The sequence below is a fragment of the Hermetia illucens genome, chromosome 2 (genome assembly GCF_905115235.1).
Source record: "Hermetia illucens chromosome 2, iHerIll2.2.curated.20191125, whole genome shotgun sequence".
Taxonomy (NCBI): domain Eukaryota; kingdom Metazoa; phylum Arthropoda; class Insecta; order Diptera; family Stratiomyidae; genus Hermetia; species Hermetia illucens.
This window is the reverse complement of record NC_051850.1, coordinates 151,726,591-151,754,515: the sequence shown is the minus strand read 5'-3', so window position 1 is coordinate 151,754,515 and position 27,925 is coordinate 151,726,591. Positions and strand designations below refer to the sequence as shown.

The 27,925-nt window shown below is 40.4% G+C and overlaps 2 protein-coding genes across 4 annotated transcripts in view; one reads left to right on the top strand and one right to left on the bottom strand.

Annotated features, from left to right (window-relative positions):
• LOC119647937 overlaps positions 1-27,925 on the bottom strand; it is a 504,053-nt gene that overhangs the window by 76,132 nt on the left and 399,996 nt on the right. The gene's annotated exons all lie outside the window — the stretch shown is intronic.
• LOC119647936 (nuclear migration protein nudC) overlaps positions 1-27,925 on the top strand; it is a 135,513-nt gene that overhangs the window by 101,735 nt on the left and 5,853 nt on the right. The gene's annotated exons all lie outside the window — the stretch shown is intronic.

The window sequence follows — 27,925 nt, the reverse complement described above, 5'->3', positions numbered from 1 at the left end:
TCACATTCACTTTTCTCAGAAGCAGTGATACTTGTTGACGCAAAACTCGGTGAGAAAGTTAGAACCGGGAATTTCGTGATTTTTGGATGAGCTTAAGGGGGGACTGCACTTAGGTGTTATCGCATCTGCACAGTCAACTTTCACCACTTCCATTCCCAACTTCAGTAGCAATAGGCCAAAAGAATTTGCATGAATAACTTCAACACCCAATTAAAAAGGTTTAAGACATAAGAGCGAATGCTTATGGTCTAAATATTTTGGTACTTTTGATACACAACGTCGAAGCAATATTCTTGGATCTGAAGTGAAAAAAGTCGACCTTAGAATCAATGAAGCCGAAATAAAATTTTCGGTCCGAAAAAGTATTAAGAAAAGAAACAGATATGATAATCGGATGTGGAGAACGTTGATTTCTTGATGTGCAGCTCAGCAAAGCAAGCAAATAAGAAAATCGATCCAGTTCTTAGTGAATAAGGCGTAATATTCGGTTATATCGATGATAAAATCAAGTGGAATTTACAGTTACGTCCATTGCGTTTAACGTAGGTACCTGTCGTGGAGACTTAATCCTACGGTCCTCTTCAGACACGGATTGATTTTGTGACCACAATCAGAGCCCCGCTGAGACAAGCAACAACGGTACCAGTCTATATCAAGTGCATGGTTTAGCATTCATACTGGTGGATGCAAGAATTACCTAAATCTCTACCGAACTATGGAGTACGGCACCCGTGTTGATACGCAACACTACGTCGAGGCCCGAAGGTCTCTTCTCGCTTGAGCACAACCACAACCACCATGAATTCCCACTAGGGGGCCAACCGCAAATAACCGAGCTGTCCTCACATACAATAGGAGTTCACCCGAAGTAAGTGAGTCCAGGGGCTTACCCGGTTCCCATGGTATCAGTAAACCCCTGGTAAGGTTTCGTGACCAATTTGCCACTTCAGATGAGTCTCCGTGCAGACTCGGGTCTGATCGCCCTGATTAGGCCTTTGGAGCATTTGCCTACTGCATCACGGCCGGCAAACCAAAGTGAGTACAGCGTCTCCCGGTGCCACCACTATGGAGGTTCTCCTCGGCCACTTGGTTTTGGTTTGGCCGATAGGGTTGCCGCCCCATTTTCCTCACCGCCACCTCTGAGCACCAAGTGAAATTTACAAGAAAAATAAGTGTTTTTACAAAACCTTATTTCGGGCTTTGTTCATAAATAGTGCAAAACGTGGACCCATACGTAAAACTCTGGCCAATGAAGGAAAGGAAAACTAAGTTCTGTAAAGAATACGATTGGGTATATCTATCTTAGTCGAAGTTGTCCAATGGACAATGGCCTAGTCGCGGAGAGTCAATGATGGAGGAAAGAATTCCCAGACGCACTATGAAAGGGCGGGCAGCCGTCTGACAGGAAGGTTTTTTAAGCGATGGGAGTACCTGATCGAAGCTGTCGATTGGGGTTGGAAGCTGAGGTTGTTGTTCGGGCGTCAGCGATCTCGTTGCCAAGCATTAAGTGTGGTGATAACAAAACTGAAGCACAACCACATTAAAAATAAAATAGGGTAAAATAATAGTAACAAAGACGAGGCTGTATAGATGTTCTATATTTCACACAGAAGGGAATCATACAACGTTTCTTACATGAGTCCTAGAATGCCTTCTTGCGAGGATGTTTTAAAAAAATACTTATTTAAAAGTGATAAAGGCCAAATATATCAATGCAACACGATATCGTCAGTTATTGAAAAAGTTATTGAAATAATCTTTATGGACAGAATTGGGCCCATGTTTGCTTGGCTGATTTGTAGTTTCAGCAGGGTCGTCCAGCGGCACACATGTAAACTCTCGATCATAAACAGGCAATTCCTCGAAATGATGATGTTAATTGCCTACCTCGTTTGTACGATTGTAGTAAAAATTTCTATTAAAAAGCTGATAAAAAGGGAGAGCGCAGAATTTTCATCCTGGATCCGATTAATAATTTTCACCCTGATCCCCGATTTTCTGTCTACTGTCTTGGCTGACATTAATATTCTTCCATTTGAGGAGAAGAGTGGTTACCATTTTAACATTGTTACCGTTTCGTGGAATGCGTTCAATTCGACGCAAAAAGAGTGATCAAGCGCTTACGAGATTAGACAATTAACTAATGAGACTGATTTTATTGTCGCGCTTGTGGTAAACCTGCAACCTTCAAATTCGCTTCCCCTTCTCCGGCATCCTTCCCCTCTCCATTGATATATCCACCATCGCTCTAGCTTGTTTAGTTCCCCTGCTTTGTCGTGTTGAGTAGACGTTTGTTGGTGGTGCTCGTCACGAAAATGGAGAAACGAAATCTAGAGCAACGCGTCGTGATAAAATTTCGCGCCAGATTGGGCGAAACAGCTTCGCAAACGTACGCTAAAATTGTAAAAGTGTATGGTGATAGTGATCTTAGTCGTGCCCAGGTGTTTCGATGGCGTAAAGGGTTTAAGGAGGGGCATGAAAGCGTGGAAGACTAGACGCGGAGTGGGAGACCAGTCGAGGTGCGGACCGACGCGATTGCGCATCGTGTGCGCGCTCTATTCCCTGCAGATCGGCGTTTAGCAGTTCGAATATTGGCTTCGGAATTGGGTATGAACCGTGAAACAGTGAGATAAATTTTAACAGGCGCTTTCGGGATAAAGTTGTGTGCCAAGATGGTTCCAAAGAACGTTTCTGAGGAACAAAAGCAGTATCGAATGACCGTCGCAGAAGATTTTTTGGAACAAGTCGAAAACAATCGCACGCTGCTTGATCGAGTTATTACAGGCGATGAGAGCTGGTTTTTCCAATACGACCCGGAAATCAATCGTCAAAGCTCATAATGGTTGTCTCCGCACCCCCACGCCCGAAAAAGCTCGCATGAGTAAATCTAAGGTGAAAACGATGATTATTACCCTTTTTGATAGCCGAAAACGAGTCAACAGTCAACAGGTTGCGTCCAAACATCGCTCGTAATTGGATCCTTCATCACATCAACGCACCGTGTCACACCGCGTTCAGCGCGTTCCAATATTTAGCCTCTAAAGGGATCACCGTGTTGCAATAGCCGTCTTATTCGCCCGATATGTCATCCTGTGACTTTTTTTGTTCCCTAGAACAAAATCGGTGGTCAAAGGAATCCATTTTGAGTCAATTACAGACATCCAAGCGGCCGTGACGAGGGTACTCGCGGACATTCCAGTCGAAGCATTCCAGAAATGTTACGAAGAGTGGAAAACGCGCTGGAATCGCTGTATACCTGCTCAAGGGGATTACTTTGAAGGGGATGGCAGAGTTGCAGAATAATTTTTAAATATACGGTTTTTATGGAATCTAACCTTGTATCCTACGCTGAAATCTTAACTAAGACCCCAGACCACGGGAAATCTGTGACATATCACTACATGATACTCTTCTTTACGCTATCAATAAAATACTCTTCTATATTCGGAATCCTATAACCAAGTTTTTCTAGAAAATTTGTTTTGACAAAATTTTCACTAAACTGGATTACTTATCAGAATTTTCGAAGAAAATATTTCTTTATGGTGACTTCACACGACTACCAAAATGAAAGTCTGTCGATTAATTGACAGGCCCCCGTTTTAGAACCATGTTTAGTTTATTGGATTAAGCTTTCTGTTTCCTTCTAACTTAAACGGAGAAAAAATTTAAACCTGGAATCTAAAAGCAAGTTAAAAGTTGCTCGAATTAATCAATTAATTCCCTTAAGTGATCAACTAATCAGTTTATATTAATGGTAGTCGTCAGCTGTTAGTCATTAATCAGTAAATTGAGTAACTTGTGAATGGTTTAAAGATTTACTTTGCACTTTGTGCTAGACTTTAGGGATATTAGTTTTTTTTAAATTTTTTGAAATTATTGTGAGAAGTAATTTAAATATATTTGCTCAAAATTGGTGATGATTTGAATTAGAACCTGGTTTGTTAGTCAAGATTTATATAAAATTAAACGGGTTCCGAAGTGTGGCTCTTTTATTGGCTAGAAAATTTCGTGAAAAACAGATATCGTATTTTGCGGATCAACTGTTTCCTTTTTTAATGTTTTGTGCTCTTGTTATTATTTTAATAATTAATCATAATTGAAGATTGAATACTGCTGTTGAATTAATATATATTAATCGTTCATCGCGATGCACGATTAGTCAAAGGTAATCGATTTATGGTGATTAACGCTTAATTTACACTAATCAGTAATCATGAGTCATACTTTACTCATTAATCGTTAATCACGATTTTGTGTTTTTGTGTTATTTTCATGTCAGAATTATACACCAATTGTGAAGTTCCTGGGAATAAGGCTTATCAATATATACCGATTCCTATTCAAAAGTAAAATTTTCATATTTGCATCAATGTTGCACTGATAACCATTCCAAAGGCACAGCAGTGCTTTAGAACGTAGTACAATTTCCCTTGATGCTAATACTGTATCCTTCCAATCCAAGAGCAACCGTTCCAAGCAAAAGGAATGACATCGTTAAATTTCCGAATATTTCAATGTGTTTTATTTATTGATTTTTCATAGTGATAACAAAAAGCCTTTATTGCCAATACTTTAGGTAGATAAAATAGAAAACGGTTGAATGAATTCAGACAAATATGCAGAACATTAAGATACATTGACCGGATTCAATATAAAACTTTCCACTCGATTATTAAAAATTATTTTATAGTTATGGGTTTGCCTTTAGCGTAAAGGAGACCTATAAATATTATTGTCTTCTGATCTTGAGTAGCAAAAACCATTAATCGCCAATAAAACAGAAATAGGACAGTTAGTGTCTGATTAAAAATAAATAATTTGCTAATTTTGTGACAAATTTTTTCGGACTTTGTAAGGAAAAAACTACAAACTTTTTATATTTATTTTACTGAGACGCTACTCTCACTTGGACAGAAACAAAAATGAAAAAAAAAGTGTCGAAAGTAAAATTATTTTTTGGTTATTGAAAACATTCCTCTCTAAAAGAATGACCGTTAACTAGTTCTAAATGTATTGCACGCTTCCCTAAATCTTGACATGAAAAAAGTGCAAACGGATTTCATCAGTCTAGACCAGATGTTTATCCAAAGATTGATTGTTCGTTAGACTAATCCATGTTTACCAAACAGGGCAGTTTGGAGACCAAATATTACTATCACGTGTCTGTTACAATGAACCCAATTCCGGATCTCAAATTCGTCTGAAATTTTATTTTAATTTAGCGTGCGACATAGGGAGATTTAATAATATCCAGTTTTAGATTTTCTATCAATCGAATGCATTTGAAACTATCCAACTTCTGCTGTGCTTTTTCCTAGCTGGAATCTATTCGAACAGGAAAAAGTAAACTAATTTGCTAAAGTGTCTTCCTACTTTGCCAAATGTAACATTCTGCCTATTTTGTACGTTTGATGGCCTAATTAATACGTAACTAATTAATTTTGTTAAATCATTACTATTTGTTTTCAAATATAGTCTTCATTAAGGCTTCAGTTTCTTCTAATGTGTTTCAAATAAACCCATTTCGGTGCAAACTGGAGATTATATCAGTTTTTGCGTCTAATGAATCTACGTCAGATATTGACTTTAGATGCGAATATTTTGATCAACTTATACGTCTCTTCTTCGCCAATATTTTTCATTATATTATCCCCCTTCAGTCGTTTAAAGTGAATCAATTTGATCTAATTTTCAGATACTTATAAAAAACTGTCGCCAAACAGAGTAGTTTTGTTATACATGCGCATCTTAATATTTGCTCCGCAATATTTTTATCTTCAACAAATGGATTTAAAATTCATCGGTTTCTGCGTAATAGCATTTCGGGATCGTTGACACATTCATGTATCAATTTTATAGTCCGGTATCTTCCATGTTTTCAAATAATTAAATACATTGTACGAGAATATTAGATGACTCGTAATTATGCAGGAATCTTGTAGATACATTTTACTACTTTGTAAAACGTGTGTTTATCGTTTATGTGTGGATAGTTATGGAATCTAGTTATGCCGCTTTTCGGTCAAACGGAAATATCTAAATTGATGCTACCATTTGAGTAGTATCTTTTAAGTTGATATTTACAAAGTTTCATTGGAAAAACTGTTTGGGCGTTAACAAAATTAGAGCAGATTGAAAATAAAATAAATTATCTATTGTTACAAAAAAAAATAGAATAGTTGTTACATTTTCGCAGACAGATTTATCCACACAATTGCCATTGTTAAATATGTAAATCGTCATATCAATATCAATTTATTGTATTAGAGCAGAATTTACTAATTCGATCTGTATCTACCTCCTACGCTTTATTTTGGGTTCTTTATCACAAAATCATGTTCTCCTTTACTGAGAAGACATCTGAACACGTTGTGATCTCAGATTCAAAATTTATAGCCAATACATTACCCTCATATTGCATATTCACTGTATTTTCCAAGGATAAGGATGAGTACATATATTTCGATTTCTCGAATTTCATCGCATGTTTAAATGTTATACTTGTAGATACTTTATGGTCAGTAATTATCTGAAATCTGCAATTTGTGCGTCATGAATTGTTGCACAGATAAATTTTTTGAAGAAGAAAACAAGATGATGTCGTTTTCCCCGCAAAATATGAATAATGTGGAATTTGACTGGGTTAATTATTTCAACTGGTTTTTGCTTTTGTTATTATTGTCGGAACGGAAAACTGCATTGCAAAGATTTGACGTCAAGATTTTAATTCGATCTTCTTTGCTATGAATGTTTTCGTATGGTTGAGTAGAACTATTAAATTGCAGGATTATGAGGTGGTTTATTAGCCAGATTCTCAGTATTGTTGTACTTCCTACATGTATCTCGTATGTTTTGACCATTTAGAATTTGCAGAATGGTTGGAAAATTCTATTTGATGTTTAGATTAAGAAATTTACATTTCAATACGTTATTTGGTTAAACATGTCGATTTAGCTATAGATAATTTGACGTGTATTTTAAGTTTGCAATCTATGACGCATGAACTGGAGATCTGATGAGTCTGTTTTGAAGGTAGGACAAGTGTGACCCCTCTTTGTGACACTTTGCTGTTTCTGGAATCGAATGTCTCAATATCCTATTATTCGCGTCAATGTCTCCCTGACGGTTTTGATGACCTTGAGATAGTTGCAATCATTGTTTCCGTAATTTTTCCTTGACGTAGATGGAGGATAATACGTTTTATGATCACAAAAGAGTGACCAGGAGAAATTTATATTGAGGGTGGGGGCTGGAGAATTGGTGCAGTGTTAATATTTGCCATTTTTGTCTTCTATTTTTGCCTTTTTAAGGTTTTATATAAAACTGAACCTTATTAAAATTGGTTTACTTTCTGTCTGTCTGCCCGTCGGTCTGTCTGTCGCACGCATTCTTCTCGGAGATGGTTGTAGCAATTGGTGGAAAGGTGAGAACTGTGAACGCTCACACATACAGTGAGGTACATAATTCTACGTCGAATTTAAGGGGGGACCATCATATATGAAAAAGGGGAGTGTCCATTTTCTTTTCATCAAATATAGTCATGCGAGGTATCAAATGAAAGGTCTCGGTTAGTACTTTGAAGTTGCTCTTACTTTTGACGTTTGTTGGAAAGGTGGGGAGTGGGGGGGGGGGGGGGGTGGTTGAACGTGATCGTTTCTTTTACGGGCCCATTCTCAGAGACTACCCAACCGACAAATCTGGAAAAAAATGCAGAGGCTGCCACTATATGGTGGCTAGACTCCGAAATGCCTTCCATACCGATATCCCTTCAAATGAATTTAATAATAGTACATTACCATAAATTTTAATTGGATGGATCCCCCCCTTAAGTTCATCCTAGTAGCATGAAGCCGCAGTATAGGCTATAATATACATCATGATCTTACCAAGTTTGGTGGAAACCGCAACAAAGTTATAATAGGTCAAAGTTGTCACTTCTTAGTAAAATTCAAGACTCAAAGTCTCAAGTCGTATCGAAAGAAGGTATTTCCACATAATATATGCATATATTACGTGCTACGTATTAATGGGACAAATGCGCACTGAAATGTCTTTATAAAAGGAATACACGAAACCTTCCATACCTGAAATATCCAGCTTCCGGTTTCCCGGCTTGTTTTATTTTGCTTTATCCTCGCAAGATATGAATAATGTGGAGTTTGACTGGGTTCATTATTCCAACTGATTTTTGGTTTTCTTATTATTGTCGGATTGGTATGAAAACTGCATTGCAAATATTTGACGTCAAGATTTTAATTCAATCTTCTTTGCTAGGAATGTTTTCGTATGGTTGAGTAGAACTATTAATTTGCAGGATGAGATGGTTTATGAGCCTGATTCTCAGTATTGTTGCACTTCCTACATGTTTTGACAATTTTTAATTTGCAGAATAGTTGAAAATTTCTATTTGATGTTTAGATTTAGAAATTTACATTTCAATACGTTATTTGATTAAACATGCCGATTTGGCTATAGATTATTTGACGTGTATTTTAAGTTTGCAATCTATGACGCATGAACTCGAGATCTGATGAGTCTGTTTTGAAGGTAAGTCAAGTATGATCCCTCTTTGTGACGCTTTGACGCTGTCTCAATATCCTATTATTCGCGTCAATGTCTCCTTGATGCTTTTCTAATCAACCTTGGGGTATTTTTCGGTCATTCTTTCCGTAATTCTTTGTTGACGTAAGTCGAGGATGATTAGTTTTATGAAATAATCACCTTCAACTCTATCCTTAACTGAATTGGTTCAACTTCACTTTCTTAAAATTTGTCATTTTCGTCTTCCATTTTTTGCCTTCAAAGGCTAGCTCCCTTATAGTTTTATAGTTTTCGACTGCAATTTTGATCAATTGCCACTTTCTAGCTTTTACATTTCTGCACTCATATTCTCCCTTTTTCTTTACCTTTGTCACCGCCTAAATGATATTCTGACCTGGGCGCAGTTCAAACCACGAGGGTGGTAGTCTTCTTCGTTGAGTTTGTTGGTGCATGTTGCGACTATCCTATCATATTTAACATACCAAAAATATATGCTTACCTTGAATAGGTAAGTGCACCTCAATATTTGAAATGGTCAATTTTTGTGCATCACGAAACGATCTACTAAGTAATCCTTTAACGTTTCCTTGCCGGGGAAGGAAAACGATATCCCTTAATTTATACATTCCTCGATGATTATGTAATGAAAGCAAATTTTTTCCTTGGATGCAGGCATTTTTGTTCGGATATCACTTCAAGCTATCCAACCAGAGGGCATAATTCCACAAACGTATTTCAGGGTCCTATAGACATTAGCGATTTACATTTTGTAAATTTGGGCCCTATAACCCCTATAGCGATACCACTTTCTGCTGTCTCATGTTGTAGTTTCTAATTTCAGTGAAATGGTCCACAGAGAGTTCCTTGTTGTCTGTATGTTGGCCTAAAACACATTTTATTTTCAAGATGGCTCCAGATTAAAATGCATAACAATCATTCAGCTAGTCAATCAAATCAATAAATCTAGAGGGTGCTGTGACAAAATTCGGACAAATTATGTATATATATATATATATATATTGCCTTTCACCCCTTGGCGGGGTATAGCGCGTCAAGCACACCTACGCCCCATCGCTCTCGATTACCTGAAATGCACTTCAGCACCCTCCATAACTTGCCAGTCCCGCAGTCCTTTACGCCAAGTTCCCTTGGAGCGACCAACTCGTCGGCCATCTTGAGAGAGTGGATTTCCCTGCATGGCATAGCCCACCATGCAATTGTCGCCCCTCCTTAATGTGTGACTTATTCACTGCCACTTCCGTCTTCCTATCACATCGCATACGAGTGCCTAGTCAGTGCGCCGACCGAGTTGTTCATTTGAGATAATGTTAGGCCAGCGTTCTCTGATGATACGACGCAGACAGGTTGGCTCTCTTTCTTTATTATAGAAGGAATCTTTTTTCATTGTACTTAATATGGTCCCCGCCATCTCCTACGTATGATCGGCTACAATCTCAGTTTGAAGCATGCGGGGGATTCCCACCTTTCCTCTTTTTATCTTATACTTGTGGATGGGTAAAAATTTAAGTCCACCCAACTACTGGCCTATGCTGACGATTTCGACATCATGAGAAGAACGACCTGAGATTAACCTGTGATTAACCCGAGATCTTGGGCTGGACATCAATGAAAGCAAGACAGAATATATGTTGGCAACGTCAGCATCGAAAACTAACCAACAAACAACATCAAACCGCATTGGTTAAACGGCAAGAATAAAGATAGGAGGCTACAACTTCGAGACCGTTGATAATTTCTCCTATCTAGGGTCGAAAATCACAACCGATAACAGCTACGATGATGAAATCTACAAACGGTTGTTGTCAGCCAACAGAGCCTATTTCAGCTCACAAAAACTGTTCCGCTCGAAACGTCTCCACATAGGGTCAAAGATCTTACTGTACAAAGCAATGATCTTGCCAGTCCTCATGTATTCCTCGGAAACTTGGGTTCTTAGCAACAAGAATTGCGAACTCTTGGCTGCGTTCGAGAGAAGAATCCTCCGACGAATGTTTGGCCCCCTACATGAGGATGGACGATTCCGTAGTCTATATAACGACGAAATCTATGAGCGATACCCTGACCGTCAGGTTGTGGATAAAATCCGGCTCAATAGGTTACGATGGGCGGGTCACTTAATTCGTATGGATAAGGATAATTCAGCCCGGAAAGTTCATAAGGGCAATATCTATGGTAGGAAAAGAAGACGAGACAGACCCTGCCTGAAATGGAGTGATGGCATAGGTCAGAACGCCAGACAGCTTGTAGGGATATCGAATTGGTGGACCTCGGCGCAAAACCGAGATGTCTGGAGTTCCTTATTAAGGCAGGCCTAGACCGGATACCGGTTGTTGCGCCGTTGATGATGATGGGCAAAAATTTAACATGTTAGTACTTTCGACTGGGATTTTTTTCTTTTGGATAGATCTTGAGAAAGATCAGTCAGTTGTAGTGGCCTCATTGCCACTCTCCCACTTTGTACACTATTTCAATTTTCAAACTAATATTTGTCTCGAAAAGAACTAATTAAGACGTTTTAATTTATATCCCAATGCTATATTCTTACTGCTCGCTCTGCATGTACTTTTTAGTTCCTGGTGAAATGGGGGACTTTGCGCGGCCCCTTTTTTCATTGACGGTTCAACCAAACCTGTGGCAATCAAGAAACGAATTGCTGCAATAAAATCACTCGACGTGTAAAGTGCGTGTGATTGCGGCCTATCCTTTTTCGTTGTAAGAAGGCAGCGGCAGTGTGTTTGTCGACCTGTGTCTATCGCTGCCACTGCTAATACGAGGCCAAAGTGAAAAGTTTCTGACCTGATTAAAAGATATATGTAATTCCATCCCTGACTAGTTTGTGTACCAACTTTCATGTCGATTGCTCTGTTGGTATACGCCTGAGAGCTTATTGAAGACGACGCCCTGGTTGTGTACGTGAAAATGGAAAGCAGGGAGAGAGAGAGAAGAAGAAGAGATACATGCTATTATCAAATATTTCTATTTGAAAGGCCTAGAACCACTTCAAACCCAAGAAAAAATAGATATGGATTTAACTAACTTAACTGAAGGAATTAATTAAGGGGCTCCTGTAAATTTATATAAAATTGCGTCACTGTTATTTGTTCCAGATTTTTCGATTGGGTAGGTTCTGAGAACGAGACCTGCTTCACTTTACGGTGGGTACAATGTTAGAGCAGTTTCGAAAAGCGCTAATCGAGCCCTTTCATTTAACATTCCACACTTCCCCTTCTTTAGTATGTAAGGAGAGCACCCCCTTAAACTCAGCGCGAAGCTGTGCCATTAATTTCGTGTGCGATATCGCAGATTACACGTTTCCATCAAATTTTAATAACTTCAGTTGCTCTCGAGCAAATGGCTGTAACAGACGGAGGGGCAGACAGACAGCGAGCCTATTTTTTTCACACCGTGAAGTGGAAATGATTGAAAAAAAATCATTAAATCGTGGTAAAAACAAGCGCAAATCAGAAACGAGATAACTGAGACAGCTCGGATATCAACTAAATATGCGCGCAATATCCTCCATGAAAATAATAATACAAGCGAAACACGGGCGAATCTGTGCGTATGTTTATCATTGTGAACGAAACTTAGGCTCACCATTGCACTCCTGAAATCAAACAACAGTGAAAACAATGAAAGATGAACCGAAGAAGGTAACAACATTTTTTTTAGGTGAATAAGGTTATGGCGACCGTTAAATTATCTTTATTAATTACCTTACCGGTGAATACTACGCAGGATTATTCTTCTTCTTTTTCTCTTTTTCTTCAGCCTTTGTTCCGTTCACATGCGGGGTCGGCTCGTCATGATCAGTTTCGCCATTTTGCTCTATCGAATGCCTGATCTGGGTGCAATTTCGAGGCTTTTAAATCACCATCCAGCGTATCAAGCCACCACGGTTTCGGCCTACCTTTTGGTCGTTTTCCATCGACTTCGATGTTCAGACCAATCTTGGCAAGTGAATTCTCGTTAGCACAAATTTTATGACCATACCATACCATGCAACCCCATAACGATCGCGGATATCCTCATTTCGGATGTGATCAAATCGTGTCACGCCACTAGTTCAACGCAACATCTTTGTCTCCATTACCGCAAGACGCCATTCATTGTCTTTTATAGTCGGCCAACACTCAGAACCATAGAGAGCGACAGGACGGACGACATTGCGGTAGAATAATAATAATCGTTGGCCCAACAATCCATATTGGATCAGGTCCTTGAAGTGTGTTAGAGCACTTAATTCCTGAAGTCCTGAGAACAGCGGACGCTACAGGTACTCTCATGATCTTCTCTTAGCTTCAATTGTAGCCTGTTTTGGAGATTGGTGATAACAGTGCTTGCTGTGATAATTGTCGTAACTCTTGTGATAAATTTTATCCCTTCATCCTGCCATACTAATGCGATGAAAACCAGGCATTTTTTGCTTAATATGTTGTGAGACCCTATCAGTCCGATCACTAAATCTAAATTTCAACAATCTTAAATATTAATATCAACAGCTTGGGTAGAATGAGAATAAGAATTTAGATTTTAAAAAGCTCGGTGAATGGGGTCTCGTATTTCTGTTTGAAGGATGAATTCTGAGAGTTGTCTGCAATCTTAGTCCTGTTTTTGCTACCCACTAAAGACTGCCAGGCGCCAGACAGCTTTTAGGGATATCGAATTGGTGGACGTCGGAGCAACACCGGGATGTCTGGAGTTCCTTATTAAAGCAGGCCTAGACCGGAAACCGGTTGTTGCGCCGTTGATGATGATGATGTTAGTTAGTTTAGTTAACTGGGGGGAGCTGCAGCTCCGAGCACTCAGGCCATTGTTAGGCCCATTGTACTATCTCCGTAAGTTGCCTATTCAATGGCTTCCCGCCTACGGTGTTCGCAGGCTTTAGCGAATTTTAGAACATTCTCCAGAGGCAGAGAGTGTGCAGATTCTTCATTGAAGAAAACCTTGCCAAGGTGTCTTCGTCCGAGATCTGAGGATGCCGGGCAGCTGCATAAAAAGTGCAGGGCCGTCTCCTCCTCCTCCTCACATTGGCTGCACACAGCCGAAACCACTACCCCAATCTTTTCCATACGTTAGTTTAAGGGGCAGTGTCGCGTTAAAAGCCCTACTAGGGTTTTCATGTCCCACTTCTTAAGGGACAACAAAAATGCCGCTCTAGTGGCCCTAGGCTCCTTCACTAGGATTTTCGCTTGCCGGCAAGAGTTCAAATTTCTCCACTCGGCTGCGTGAATCTTTGCAATTTCACTCTTCAGAGTAGACTTGACAGTAGATGGTCGGGTTCCAAGAGCTAGTTCTGGCCCCATCATTGTGGATCCAGACCCTCGGCGAGCCAGTCTGTCAGCTTCCTCATTACCAGCGATGTTAGAGTGCCCCGGCACGCACATCAGGAATGTTTCGTTCAGTCGGCCAAGTTTCAGCAGCACCTGATGACAACTCCACGCCAACTGGCTTGACATGTTGTTGCCATTTAGTGCTGATAATGCCGCCCGACTGTCGGAACCGATTCGAATGGTGCGAGCCCTCCATTTTTGTCGCAGACATTCTTCTGCTGCCAATGAAATGGCATATATCTCCGCCTGGAATATGGTCGTAATTTTTCCGAGGGGTCGGGTCAGTTCTATAATCGGATTCTCCGAGAACATCCCTGCGCCCGATCCATCCTCCATGACTGACCCGTCAGTAAAGGCTAATAGGTCTGTAATCTGAAAAGACTCATGGCCACTTGTCGACCATTCTTCTCTTTCGGTGATTACGACAGTGTATGCCTTTTCAAAGACGAATCTGGAAATCATATGATCGGTCGCCATCAGGGCTACCGGATGTTTTTCATGGAATTTCCAGATAGACGCATGACCGTTTGATTGGCCGCCTTTCCACGCCCCAATGGTATCGAGCCTATATGCGTCGTTGGCCGCTTTCCGTTTCACCTCCAAGTGAATGGGGGGTAAATTTAGGATAGCTTCAAGTGCCGCAGTCGGCGTAGTACTCATTGCTCCAGTATGTTAATACTTAGGCAACCAAGTCTCTGAATTTGCGTTAGCAGCTTCCTGCTGTTAGCAAAGTTCATTCTTGGCCACCAGACGATGCATGCATACATCAAAATGGGTTTTATTAGGGATGTATACATCCAGTATATCTGTTTAGGTGAAAGTCTCCAGGTCTTACCTATCGCATTCCTACAGCACCAGAGCAATCTGCAGGATTTCTGATATTGTTCCTGGATATGATGCTTCCACGTTAACTTGGAGTCGAAATGTACTCCTAAGTACTTGACTGTTTGTGCCAGCTGGATTTCCGCCCCTGCTAAGGTGGGTAGCGTATAGCTGCCCCACCTGATGTTCCTAGTGAACATAACTAGTCCAGTCTTCCTAGCGTTCACCGTGAGTTCATTGCGGAGGCACCAGCTTTGGATTACATGCAAAGTTGCATTCAAGTGGTCACATACTGTGTCCGTAAACTTGCCGGTAATTATTACGGCTAGGTCGTTCGCAAATGCTTGCGCGAAGACTTTTTTGTCCTCCAGGAGCCACAACAGGGTATCCATCACCAAGAGCCATAACAGTGGAGAGAGAACCCCTCCCTGTGGGCAGCTCCTGAAACATCCTGCTTCAATAGACTTCTGGCCGACCGATATGTGGATTTTTCTCCACTCTAGCATGTGAAGGATTCAACTGATTAGCAGCGGTTCGATTCCATGCTGTCTTGCCGCATCACAAATTGCCGCGAATGAGGCATAATTGAAGGCACCTTCGATGTCCATGAATGCATCTAAGGCGTATTCTTTTTCGAACATCGCCTTTTCAATTTTTGCCGTAAGTTCATGGAGTGCTGTCTCCGTGGATTTGCCTTTCTGGGAGGCGTGTTGCCTATGGTGAAGTGGCCACTTAGGAATGTGTGTATTCCTTATGATGATTAAAGACTACAGTGCTTGGGAAAATTAAACGAGCAGTATGTTCAAACAATATAGAAACACGTTTTTTTGTGGGGAAACGATGGACGACCACGAATGTAGAAATACGTTTAGGAAAAGAACTGAATCCTGAACTGCTTACTCTGTTAGACAATGTCTGATGAATCGATTGATATTCATATAATCGATTCTAGAGAAATTTTCTAATATTGATTACTGAATAAACAGCAACAGAAAATCTTTCCTAGGCACAACTCGCTATAATCGACATATTGTAATCATAGTTTTGGACTGAGCGCTTATACACGGGAGTGCCACTTCTGACCAAACTCAAAATAATACAAGAAAAATTGAGGGTCATCATTTCTTTTCAGTTTCGCTTTTAAATCCTTGAATCTTTATCTGCATTTTGTAGTATCACAACTAACTAATCAGTTTAGCCACTTTACACAATGTTTCCTTCATCTGGGACTCATGGTAAAGTAGCAATAGAGTATAAGAAGGTAATCAGTTGGCTTAACTATGGGTCTGGCTGTATGCTCGAGTGTGCGCTCCCTGTTTTTACGAAGCCTGCAGTTGAATTTTCGTATTCCAAACTATCTGCTCGATTCAAAAACCAAGATTGTGTCGGAATGGGATAGTATTTGCTAAAAACGCATGAACAATCTATTAGGGTCGTATCACATCTTCATCCAAAAGTGAAGTCTATATATTTGGTGTCATGGTATTCACCACCCAGCCTAGTTGTGCTTTTTTGCAATTCAAACTTGTTTACCACTGTGCAGGTAACGCTTATTAATAATCGTACCTGTCTCCAGCGTTGTTCAACTGAACTGTTCAGATTATACCCTATCATATTTCAAATAAAACCCACAAAAAATTATCCATGGAGTGGCATTCAACTTGCTACTGGCCAGCAAAAAATATCCTTACCGAATAAAACCCCTTGAAAACTAAAGAATAATTAAAAAATTAAAAAAAATCATTAATCAAACACTAATATTCCCATCGACTTACTGACATGAATACTCGCAATCTAGTCAATGTGTAGCATGGATATATACCGCAAAGAGCCTCTTCAAACATGTAAAAATAAAGTTTAATTAAAATGAAAATATCTAATGAAACAATTGTCTGTGGATTCAGTATCCGACGCTGTATGCAAATTATCCGAAATGACTATTGAATCTCACGTGTCATTCCATGCCACTATGCTGTTCACTTCGAGCACCAAGTAGACAACTTAGAAACGGCCTTCAGCTCCTTTGAAATCTACTCGAAATTGAAGAATTTATTTACATAATATAACTACTATCGCGACAGCATTGGGGAAAAAAGATTAGGAAACACATATCATGATGATAATGGAGTAGAATGTTTGTCGTGTTCGCATGGATGCATGTGTGTAAAAAAAGAAGTGAATAGCTGAGCAGCTGATGAATCGCGCCAAGTGAATGAATGGAAATAAGTAGTATCGCAAATGAATACTTCCTGGTTTTAAGAGCTTGAAAAATATTAAGTAATATTTAAAACTAAAAACACATTTTGTGACTCCCAGTGAGAAGAAATGTTTGGTGTTACGTATGTTTGGATAGTACAATATCATGTTCGGTGAAGTGTGAATTGGAGGAGTGTCTTTTGGTGTTGAATTTGTTTCCCATACATTTAATTTTATGGGACCCAAATGCGGGGATTTTTATGGAAATTTTAATAATGATCTTACTTTTTCAAAAATAAATCATTATTTTTAAAATTAATTGTATAAAATGTACTTTGATGTCAGGCAATATTTTAAGACTTGTGATGAAATACTTGAACTTAAAATACGAAACAGCAACTGAGCAAATCTCCAAATATCAATGGTAACATAGTAACTATGAGCTACAGATGTAGTTCAGAATAAGGGAGATTATTAACAAGAATTAGAGGCTTATTAAAAGTTCCTGTCAGTACATGTGCATGCAAGCATATATAAAATCTTCTGAGCAGATATGCTCCGTATCGGTTCTGGATTAGTATGGCTAGGCGTTGCATAAACAGGAATTTTGGGGCAAGGACTACATAGTGATTCTTCTCTAGCAATTTGTCAAATCGTGATTCTCCCAGTGTTAACTGCTCTTATAAATGTGAGTAGCTTATTTCCAAAATTGATCGTGTAAACACAAAACCTGATTAAAATCGGTTTACTGTCTGTCTATCTGTCTGTCTGCCGTCACACGCATTTTTCTCAGATGCGGTTGTAGCAATTGACACCAAATTTCGTAAAAAGATGGGAACTGTGAACGCTCATGTATATAGTGAGTTACATCCTTTTATGTCGAAGGGGGGGGGGGGGGGGGGGTGTCCCCATACATGTAAAAGGGTGGTGTAAATTTTTTTTTCATCAAATATAGTCATGTGGGGTATCAAATTAAAAGTCTTGGTTAGTACTCCGGTCTTATTTTTGACATTTGTGTAAAAGGTGGGGAGCGCGGGGGATTGAAAGTGATAATTTTTTAAGGAACCCATTCTCAGAAACTACCCAACCAAAAAATCTGAAAAAAATCAGGGAATTGCCACTGGCTGAACTCCGAAATACCTTCCATACCGATACCTGTTCAAATAAAGTTAATAGTAGTTCATTACTCTAATTTTTAGTAATTGGCAGGAAAAACCCCCTTAAGTTTACCCTTGAATCATGCAATTTTGCAGCAATGTAGGCTACAGCATAGAGCATGATGGTGAAAATCACACTATTACTAACAAAGTTATACTAGGTTAAAGCGGTCGCTTCTCTGCAAATTCAAGACTATGAATGTCAATATCACTTGAAAGTGGATATTTTCACATAATATAAGCATATATTACGTGCTACATACTAATGGGACAAATGCACACTCAAATCTGTTTATAAAAGAAATACACAAAACCTTTTTCATACCTGAAGTGTCTAGCTTCCGGTTTCCCGACTTATTATTGACATAAACTGACCATGATCATCATATTTAAGCTCGTGTGCAAACCTTGTTAGCCAGTTGAGCAAGGGAACCGTTTGTTCTTTCGATGCATTTGATTCCCTTAAAAATCATCATCAAATTGCTAATTTTATTAATTGGAGATCGATTTTATCTAAGATGAAAGAATCTCCTAAATCCATATGAATGTAAGTATTTTTCAGGTGTAATGAAGCAGAGAGAAGATAGTCCCTCTGAAAATAAACCAAGGTTCTTATCTGTCAGACTAGTCATCGTACTCTTCTGATTTGTGTAAATGGTCAGAACATCGTACGTGTGGAACAATTTGCGTATTTATGTAGTTTTGTTTCTGCGGACGGTGGCATGGAACTTGATGTCGCTCGAAGCATTAACAGCGCTAAAGCCGGTTTCGCCGTTTTGTACGAAATCTAAAAATGCGATTATCTTAAGACTCAACAATCAAGTTCAGGATACACTAAAATCTGTCCCGCGCAAAGATTCTCCCTGAGAGTAGTATGTGGAAGGCAACCAGGATGACCGATAAATATGTCGCATTGGAACTATATGGCGTAGAATAGAAGAGGAGTACAAACTTCTGGGAAAATCTGGAGGGAGTTTGAGGACACCGCCAAAAACAGCCTGCGGTGGCTCGTAAGTGCGGTTGCGCATTATGTTCCACATAGAGGTTTGTGGCAACCATATCATGAAGTATTGGTGATCGCCTGTAATGTCCTTGTCTACATACGTTGCAGTAATTTATTATTTGAGTTGTTTGCCAATCCTTATACGTACAGGCAACAATGTTTCTGATTTTATGTACCATATGGTACTTTTTATCCAATTTCTCAAAAGTCTAAGCTCTATCTAGAAACTTAACGGTGTGCCGTACAAATAGTATTTACTCTACTTTTTGCCAGTAAGAGAGAGTGGCATCTTCGCTAGAAGTGACTTCTAAATGATCATGTTAACCTTTTTCGTTAGGTAGTTGTTTGTAGTCGCTGGCAGTTGCGTAATCATTTTCTAGAGATGTTAGCCACCTCTTTCGATTCGATCATCATCAACGGCGCAACAACCGGTGTCCGGTCTAGGCCTGCCTTAATAAGGAACTCCAGACATCCCGGTTTTGCGCCGAGGTCTACCAATTCGATATCCCTAAAAGCTGTTTGGCGTCCTGACCAATACATCGCTCCATCTTAGGCAGGGTCTGCCTCGTCTTCTTTTTCTATCATAGATATTGCCCTTATGGACTTTCCGGGTGGGATCCTCATTCATACGGATTAAGTGACCCGCCCACCGTAACCTATTGTGCCTATTTTATCCACAACCGGACGGTCATGGTATCGCCTATAGATTTCGTCGTTATGTAGGCTACGGAATCGTCCATCCTCATGTAGGGGGCCAAAAATTCCTTTGTTGGCTGCCAACAACCGTGCGCGGATTTCCTCATCGTAGCTGTTGCCGGTTGTGATTTTCGACCTTAGGTAGGAGAAATTATCATATCAACGGTCTTAAAGTTGTATTCTCCTATCCTTATTCTTCCTGTTTGACCAGTGCGGTTTGATGTTGTTGGTTGGTTGGTTTTCGATGCTGACGTTGCCACCATACGAGTATATTTTGTCTTGCCTTCATTGATCTTCCAAGATCTTGCGCCAATCACTGCCTGCTCGATATGGATGAAGGCAGTTTGTATGTCTCGGGTGGTTCTTCCCATGATATCGATATGGTCAGCATAGGCCAGTAGTTGGGTGGACTTAAAAGAGGATCGTACCTCCTGCATTTACCTCAGCATCACGGATCACTCTCTCGAGGGCCAAGTTAAAGAGAATGTATGATAGTGCATCCCCTTGTCGTAGACCGTTGTTGATGTCGAATGGTCTTGAGAGTGATCCTGCTGCTTTTATCTGGCCTCGCACATTGGTCAGGGTCAGCCTAGTCAGTCTAATTAATTTCGTCGGGATACCGAATTCTCTCATGGCCGTGTACAGTTTTACCCTGGCTGTGCTATCATAGGCGGCTTTAAAGTCAATGAAGAGATGGTGCAACTGACGCACAGAGAAAATCTGATCTGTTGCTGATTTGTCTGGAGTGAAGCCTCTTTGGTATGTGCCAATGATTTGATAAATTGATTTAATTCTTTCACTGTGACTAGAAAGGGAAAATGTGTTCTTTAGTTTGAAAGTTTATTTAAATACGCCTTGTAAATTTTTGAGAAACACTCCGGTATACTCCTTGACTTTCTACCGTTTGCAAGCCTTATAGGAAGTTCCATTAGTACTTATAATGCTTTTTGAACAGTTGTCAGTATGTGCGATAAGCATTTTTCTGCATGCTTGATATTTTTGCTCCTGATGGAGTATCTATGGTGTTCCTATTTTTTTCCAGTGCGCGTTTGTCCCCTGTTATCTCCTTGAATCATATCTATCATATCGGGTGCCTACTGGATGCTGTATCGCAGTTGCATGTCTGGCTGTTTCTGTGATGATTATGGTTTGCATGACGGGGGAGTGCCCTGAAAATTTGACATTTAATTTTGGTCGCCGGTGTATTTCGCGTAGTGCTTATCTCTATAATGCCCTTAATTTTGGTAGATATGTTGGCTGTCCTGTACAGTTGAGGTTGAGATTTTTACATTGTATTATGACATTGTTCAGTTAAAGGGGCAATAAAACGAGGTTTCCTTCGCTTTTATCAGTAAAGCTGCTGCTAATACAGATATTTCGAGAACGGCTTGTGTTAATTGGATTATCGTGGTTTATATAAATTTCTCATAGTATCCATTCAGGATACATTATCTGAGGTAGTAGTTGACTTAAATGCTAGTTTGACCATGGCCGTTATCGTTTGGGTGCGTTTGTCGATGTAAAATATACGTCCGATTATCTAAAGTGATTTTTTTGGGTTAGGTGTGTCAGCTAATACCGTTCCCAGTCTAGTGGCAAATTTGTAGTCTACTTTTTATGCAGTAGAAGTAGCGGTGAATATCTTTGGATTCGGTATTTCCTGTATCATACTCTTTAGAGCCTTCCTATGCCTTTGAATCTTATTGCTTATGCAAAGGACTCGGAAAAATTGCTACCACGTATCGGCTTTTCGTCTCCCAAAATTAGCTAATTGATAATACAATGATGGAGCTTTTCCTAGTAAAATTCGCTTCTGATGTGGTTTGTCCTATATAATAGCAGGTTTTCCGACACAAAACTTTGTTACACAGATTGTTAGCTGTAGGTATCTGAAAAGTAGTTATACCTTGCCTTCAATTTTAGCGTATAGGTTAGCGGCATGACACACCATATCGGCTTATTTTGTTTTCTCCAATATTTTCTTTGGTTGCATTTCTCTTTCCAGTTTTGACGCATGGAATTAGATTAAGTTCCTTTGTACTGCGGTCTGTTGGGTTATTTTATGTCCTAAGAGATTTCTTTTATGTAGAAAGTTTCGTCCTAGTCGCGAAGTCAAGCAGATAGTCCACTAGGTGTGCCTAGTGCAAATCTTCATGATTTACTATTTCCTAGGAGATATGTTTCCATCGCGAGACTAATTTGATCCTGAAAGTGGCCGACTATTTGTGACTTTTGCACTGTTAAAAGTCAGTGTAGGACATTGCGCAAATCATGGATAAAGTTTTCTTGCATCTGACTCACAATTGGAACACAGTGTAATGGTTTGTGATAAGGTAGGATCATTTTCTGTAGACAAGGGTGTTGCATTCCCGTTTAACTTCACACTAGTTTCTTTTCAAAACTAATACGAGATTTCCTAGCGGCGATTTTGCTGGTGACCACTCACTTCATGTGGCATCCACATGGTGAAATTTTTCTGTGTCTTTTCTGCGGCCTCCAGGTGGTCGGACGGATGGTGATGGGCTGATTCCTGTTGGGCTCTTCGTTTTTATTTTCCGGGTGGCTTTCCCTGAATTAGCTTCCATTTTTGTTGAGCTAGTGTCACCTATTAACCGCAGAAGGGCGGCCGAGAAATTTTTGAAAATATCATCCCCTGATCTCACTCTACTCGGCGAAGGAGGAAGTTACTGAAAAAAATCTGTTCAATACTATAAAAGGCACTTTCAGAAATACTGCATTATTTTTGCTTCAATTCAAGTTTATCTGGGGCATATTGTGTCAATCATGATATAACGCCATGATGGCTGAACTGGTTGAACATTAGCCTCCGGCTTTCGGGTCTTGAGATCGAACCCCGGCTGCGTCATGTATTCCTGTTTATTTATCCTGTTGTTGCTATGTGTTCATAATGAATCTAAAGCACAGTTTTGTTGACAAATGCAATGAGAAAATTAACAATGTGAAAGAAGGGACTATGTGGATATCTTATATTCCACACAGGTGTGAGCGGGAGATATGTGGTAGACAGTTGTAAGGTTTTTTTTTCATTTTACTATCAATTGCAAATTGTTATCTCGTCGGATTCTGTTAGTCAGATTGTCTTAGCTTGTTGGAATTCCTCATAGCATTCCTTTCGATGTGGTCTCTGAGATGGACCTTTATAACAATGTCAATTTCTCGACGGGCATTCTCGTCTAGGAGCTTAAGGGGGTCATTCCGTGTATCGGATTTGATGAATCGATTTTTTTTTTGCATCAATTGTATCTAGATATAGTCTAGAATATATGGGCAAAGTGATTTTTTGATATTCGGAAATTACAGTGTTAAACAGGTAACATGTCATATGCCCGGTTCACGTCGATCGCCGTAATAAGGCACGTATTTATCGGTCCGAATGACTCCGCGAAAATCATAAGAATTGAAGCCAAAACTTTACTTGTGTTTCTTCAAGAAACCTATGGTTTATGGATTAGGTATAGCAGATTACTGGTCAGACTTATTCAGAACATGTTCTATGGTCCGCAAACTAGGATAAATGCAATTCATTCGGTAGTTGTTTTTTATTCCTTAAAAAAGCCTTGAAAAAACACCAAAATTTACAAAAAAAGTTTAACAAGGCACCAAAATTTAGCTTTTAATATTTTTTAATAATCCTAGTTTGCGGACTCTGGTTGAGTCCACACGTTGATGCGTGTATAAATTTCTCTGTATTTCAATAATGAACTATGTTATCGGGCTGGAAGAATTACTACGCATGCTCAAGATATTAATAAATATATGGTGTATTTGTACCTTTATCCAGTTCTTCAAAAAAAATTTCTAAAGAAATGTTGATACCATCCTCGGTGTTGAGGTTACCCTCTCAGCTCAACTCTGAGCAGCTGAAAGCCATTTCCAAAGAAAGAGAAAGAATTTTGACATTGGACGGGTCGACTTTTTCTGTTGCTCAAATTCAAAATTTCCTAACCGAATTCAGAATTTTTCAAACTTTCGAAATTAACTTCAGAATTTTCTAAACCAATTTCAACATTTTTTATTCCAAATTCAAAATTTTTCCACAAAGATCTTGTATTAACTTTTTACCACTGAGTGACGATCGTGATGAGATTCTTTGAAAAAAGTTTAAGTATATCATTTCGTGGATAGTTTTGGTTGGATCGGCCTCCCCTTAGTGCTTTAGTGGTTGTTAACAATTACAGAGGGATGGGGGTGGCTGTTGTTGCTTTCCAAGATATAGTCCCCGCAGAGAACCTGATGATAAATTTATCGACACTATACAAAATTGTACCAACTGGTCCTCCAGGTTGGGGGTTGGGTAGGGCTGACAACCCTACACGGAAAACAACCGTTACGAAGCCACAACAGGAGCCTCGGATAGGACGGATATTAAAACGACGCACCCGGCAACGACAAAGGAACAACGATTTGCGCATTTTCTCATGGAACGTGCGCTCCCTGTACAGAGATGAAGCTGATAAGCAGCTAGCCGATACCCTGTCCCAATATAGGGCTGATGTAACTGCGTTGCAAGAGATGCGATGGACAGGGACCGGTTTCCTGGAGAAGAGCCACTACACCATATATTATAGCGGCCATCCAGTAAACCATGTGCTCGGAGTAGGTTTCTTAGTCAGCCAAAAAATGAAACCTGCTGTTATCGGCTTTGAAAGTATAAGCGAACGGCTATGCACTCTGCGCTTGCGAGGCAAGTTTAGAAATATAAGCCTCATAAACGTTCACGCCCCTACAGAGGAGACTGCAGAGTCGGAGAAGGATACCTTCTACGAGGCAGTAGAAAGAACCCTCGAAGCCTGTCCCAGATATGATATCAAAATCATACTTGGGGATTTTAACAGCCAAGTAGGGAAGGAGCCCGTATTCAGGCGATACGTTGGCTCCCACAGCTTACACGAAAAAACAAATGATAACGGACTGCGGACTATTCAATTAGCAGGGTCACACGAAATGGTTGTTGGAAGTACCTGGTTTGCGCGGAAAGCGGTCCACAAACATACGTGGGCCTCTCCAGACGGGACCACTTTCAACCAAATTGACCACGTGTTGATCGAACGCCGCCACCTCTCAGCCTTGATGAATGTCAGAACATATAGGGGGGCCAATATAGACTCGGATCACTATCTCGTTGGCATGGTGCTCCGAGCTCGAATAACAATACCACCTAGAATCCCCTCTGACAATCAGGTGAGAGTGAATACTGAAGCCATCCACAACACAACCCTCCGCGACACCTATAAGAGGGAAATGGATGCCGCAATAACCGCAGTCAATAGAGGACCTGGAGATGAAGCATCAACTAATGATCTTCACAACCACCTGAAGAACGTTATCATGGATACGGCCACAAATATACTTGGCCCCAGCCGCAAAAGGAGTCGGAACGGCTGGTTTGACGATGAATGTAAGCTAGCAACGGAACGGAAGAATGCCGCATACCGAGTAATGTTGCATTCTCAAAGAACGCGGGCACGCGCAGAGACTTATCACGAACTCCGTCGAGCGGAGAAGCGACTTCACAGACGGAAAAAGGAAGCCTGGGAGAACCAACAAGTCTGTGAACTAGAAAAGTACAGGGAGCAACCGCACCAGGCGCGGAAGTTTTACCAACAAGTCAGCAGGATGAAGCCTTATACACCTCGATGCTCATCCTGCCGAGACAAAGAGGGAAATCTGATTTCCGACAGAATGGGCATATTAGAGCGATGGGTTGAGTACTTTGATGAGCTACTGAACAACCAGAACATCGGCGAGTTGGAGGTCCCGCCAACTGAAGACGACGGACAAATACTGCCACCACCAAGTTTAGGAGAAACAGTCCGTGCAATTCATCGGCTAAAAAATCATAAGTCGCCAGGAGCCGATGGAATTACAGCCGAATTGGTTAAATATGGAGGCGACCAGTTACACCAAGTGGTTCATCAACTTGTGCTCAAGGTATGGGACAGCGAATCAATGCCTGACGATTGGCAGCGAGGCATAATCTGTCTCATACATAAAAAGGGAGATATCACACAGTGCAGCAATTATAGAGGTATCACGTTGCTGAGTACCATCTATAAGATATTCTCCACTATCTTGCTAGGCCGGATAGCCCCATATGCCCAGAACATCATTGGCCCATACCAAAGAGGCTTCACTCCAGGCAAATCAGCAACAGATCAGATTTTCTCTCTGCGGCAGGCGATGGAAAAACTGTTGGAATATGGACAACAGTTGCACCATCTGTTCATCGACTTTAAAGCCGCCTATGATAGCATAGCCAGGGTAAAACTGTACACGGCCATGAGGGAATTCGGTATCCCGACGAAATTAATAAGACTGATTAGGCTGACCCTGACCAATGTGCGAGGCCAGATAAAAGCAGCAGGATCACTCTCAAGACCATTCGACATCAACAACGGTCTACGACAAGGGGATGCGCTATCATGCGTCCTCTTTAACCTGGCCCTCGAGAAGGTGATCCGTGATGCTGAGGTGAATGCAAGAGGTACGATCCTCTTCAAGTCCACCCAACTACTGGCCTATGCTGACGATATCGACATCATGGGAAGAACCACCCGAGACGTTCAAACTGCCTTCATCCAGATCGAGCAGGCGGCGCGAGATCTTGGGCTGCACATCAATGAAGGCAAGACAAAATACATGGTGGCAACGTCAGCACCGAAGACGAATCAACCAACAACATCAAACCGCACTGGTCAAACACAAGCACGAACAAGAATAAGGATAGGGGAATACAACTTTGAGACCGTTGACAATTTCTCCTATCTAGGGTCGAAAATCACAACCGATAACAACTACGATGATGAAATCCGCGCACGGTTGTTGTCAGCCAACAGAGCCTACTTCAGCTTACAAAGACTGTTCCGCTCGAAACGTCTCACCATAGGGTCAAAGCTCTTACTGTACAAGACTATGATCTTGCCAGTCCTCATGTATTCCTCGGAAACTTGGGTTCTTAGCAAGAAAAATTGCGAACTCTTGGCCGCGTTCGAGAGAAGAATCCTCCGAAGAATTTTTGGCCCCCTACATGAGGATGGACGATTCCGTAGCCTACACAATGACGAAATCTATGAGCGATACCATGACCGTCCGGTTGTGGATAAAATCCGGCTCAATAGGTTACGGTGGGCGGGTCACTTAATCCGTATGGATGAAGATGATCCCACCCGGAAAGTCTATAAGGGCAATATCTATGGTAGGAAAAGAAGACGAGGCAGACCCTGCCTAAGATGGAGCGATGGCGTGGGCCAGGACGCCAGACAGCTTTTAGGGATATCGAATCGGTGGACCTCGGCGCAAAACCGGGATGTCTGGAGTTCCTTATTAAGGCAGGCCTAGACCGGATACCGGTTGTTGCGCCGTTGATGATGATGATGATACAAAATCAGTCTTCGACATTCAAAAGTAGCTTAATCTCGATTTTTTCTGCTTCAACGTAATATTATCTAGAGCATTTTTACAAAAATTCATTCATTTTACAGCTCCCCCCTTAAAATGCATTGTATATAAAAGGTCTAACAGCGTAAAGAAAACTGTCTTTATTCTGGATCCAAATTGGCATGTTTGAAGGTGAGTCTAATTCTCTAGGGGAAATTTTCAATGGCTTATCTTCATTTCCGCCTGGTCAACTTAGACCTACCAACAAGCGGTACATTTTCGTAAATGGTTCTTAAGGGTTATTCCTAAAAAGTTTGAAGCCCTTCAGAGTAATTATGATGGCACACATTTATTAAGGAAGTTAGCTGGCTATATTCAAGTAAATGAACACGTGCCTACTATGAAATATAATATTTTGGGCCGCATATTACCAGCATCATTGAATTCGTAAGAAACTGTTTTCGTTTAGTTTTAGCATTTTTCCAAGTTTCTATTTTGGATGTTAAGTTTATAACTATAAACTTCAATTTATTTTAAGAATTCATACTGTTTGATTGACATATTAGACAGTTGTCCAGTTTCTTTGAATTCTAATTCTCTTGTGTTTATATCATATTCATTCATTATGAATGAACATTTCATAGATCCGTCTATAGTGGACAATGCCATTGTCAATGCCACGCTTAATTATTTGAGCATACGCCCAACCTTCACTCCATCACAAATTATTTGAATGAGTCACAGACATCATTGAG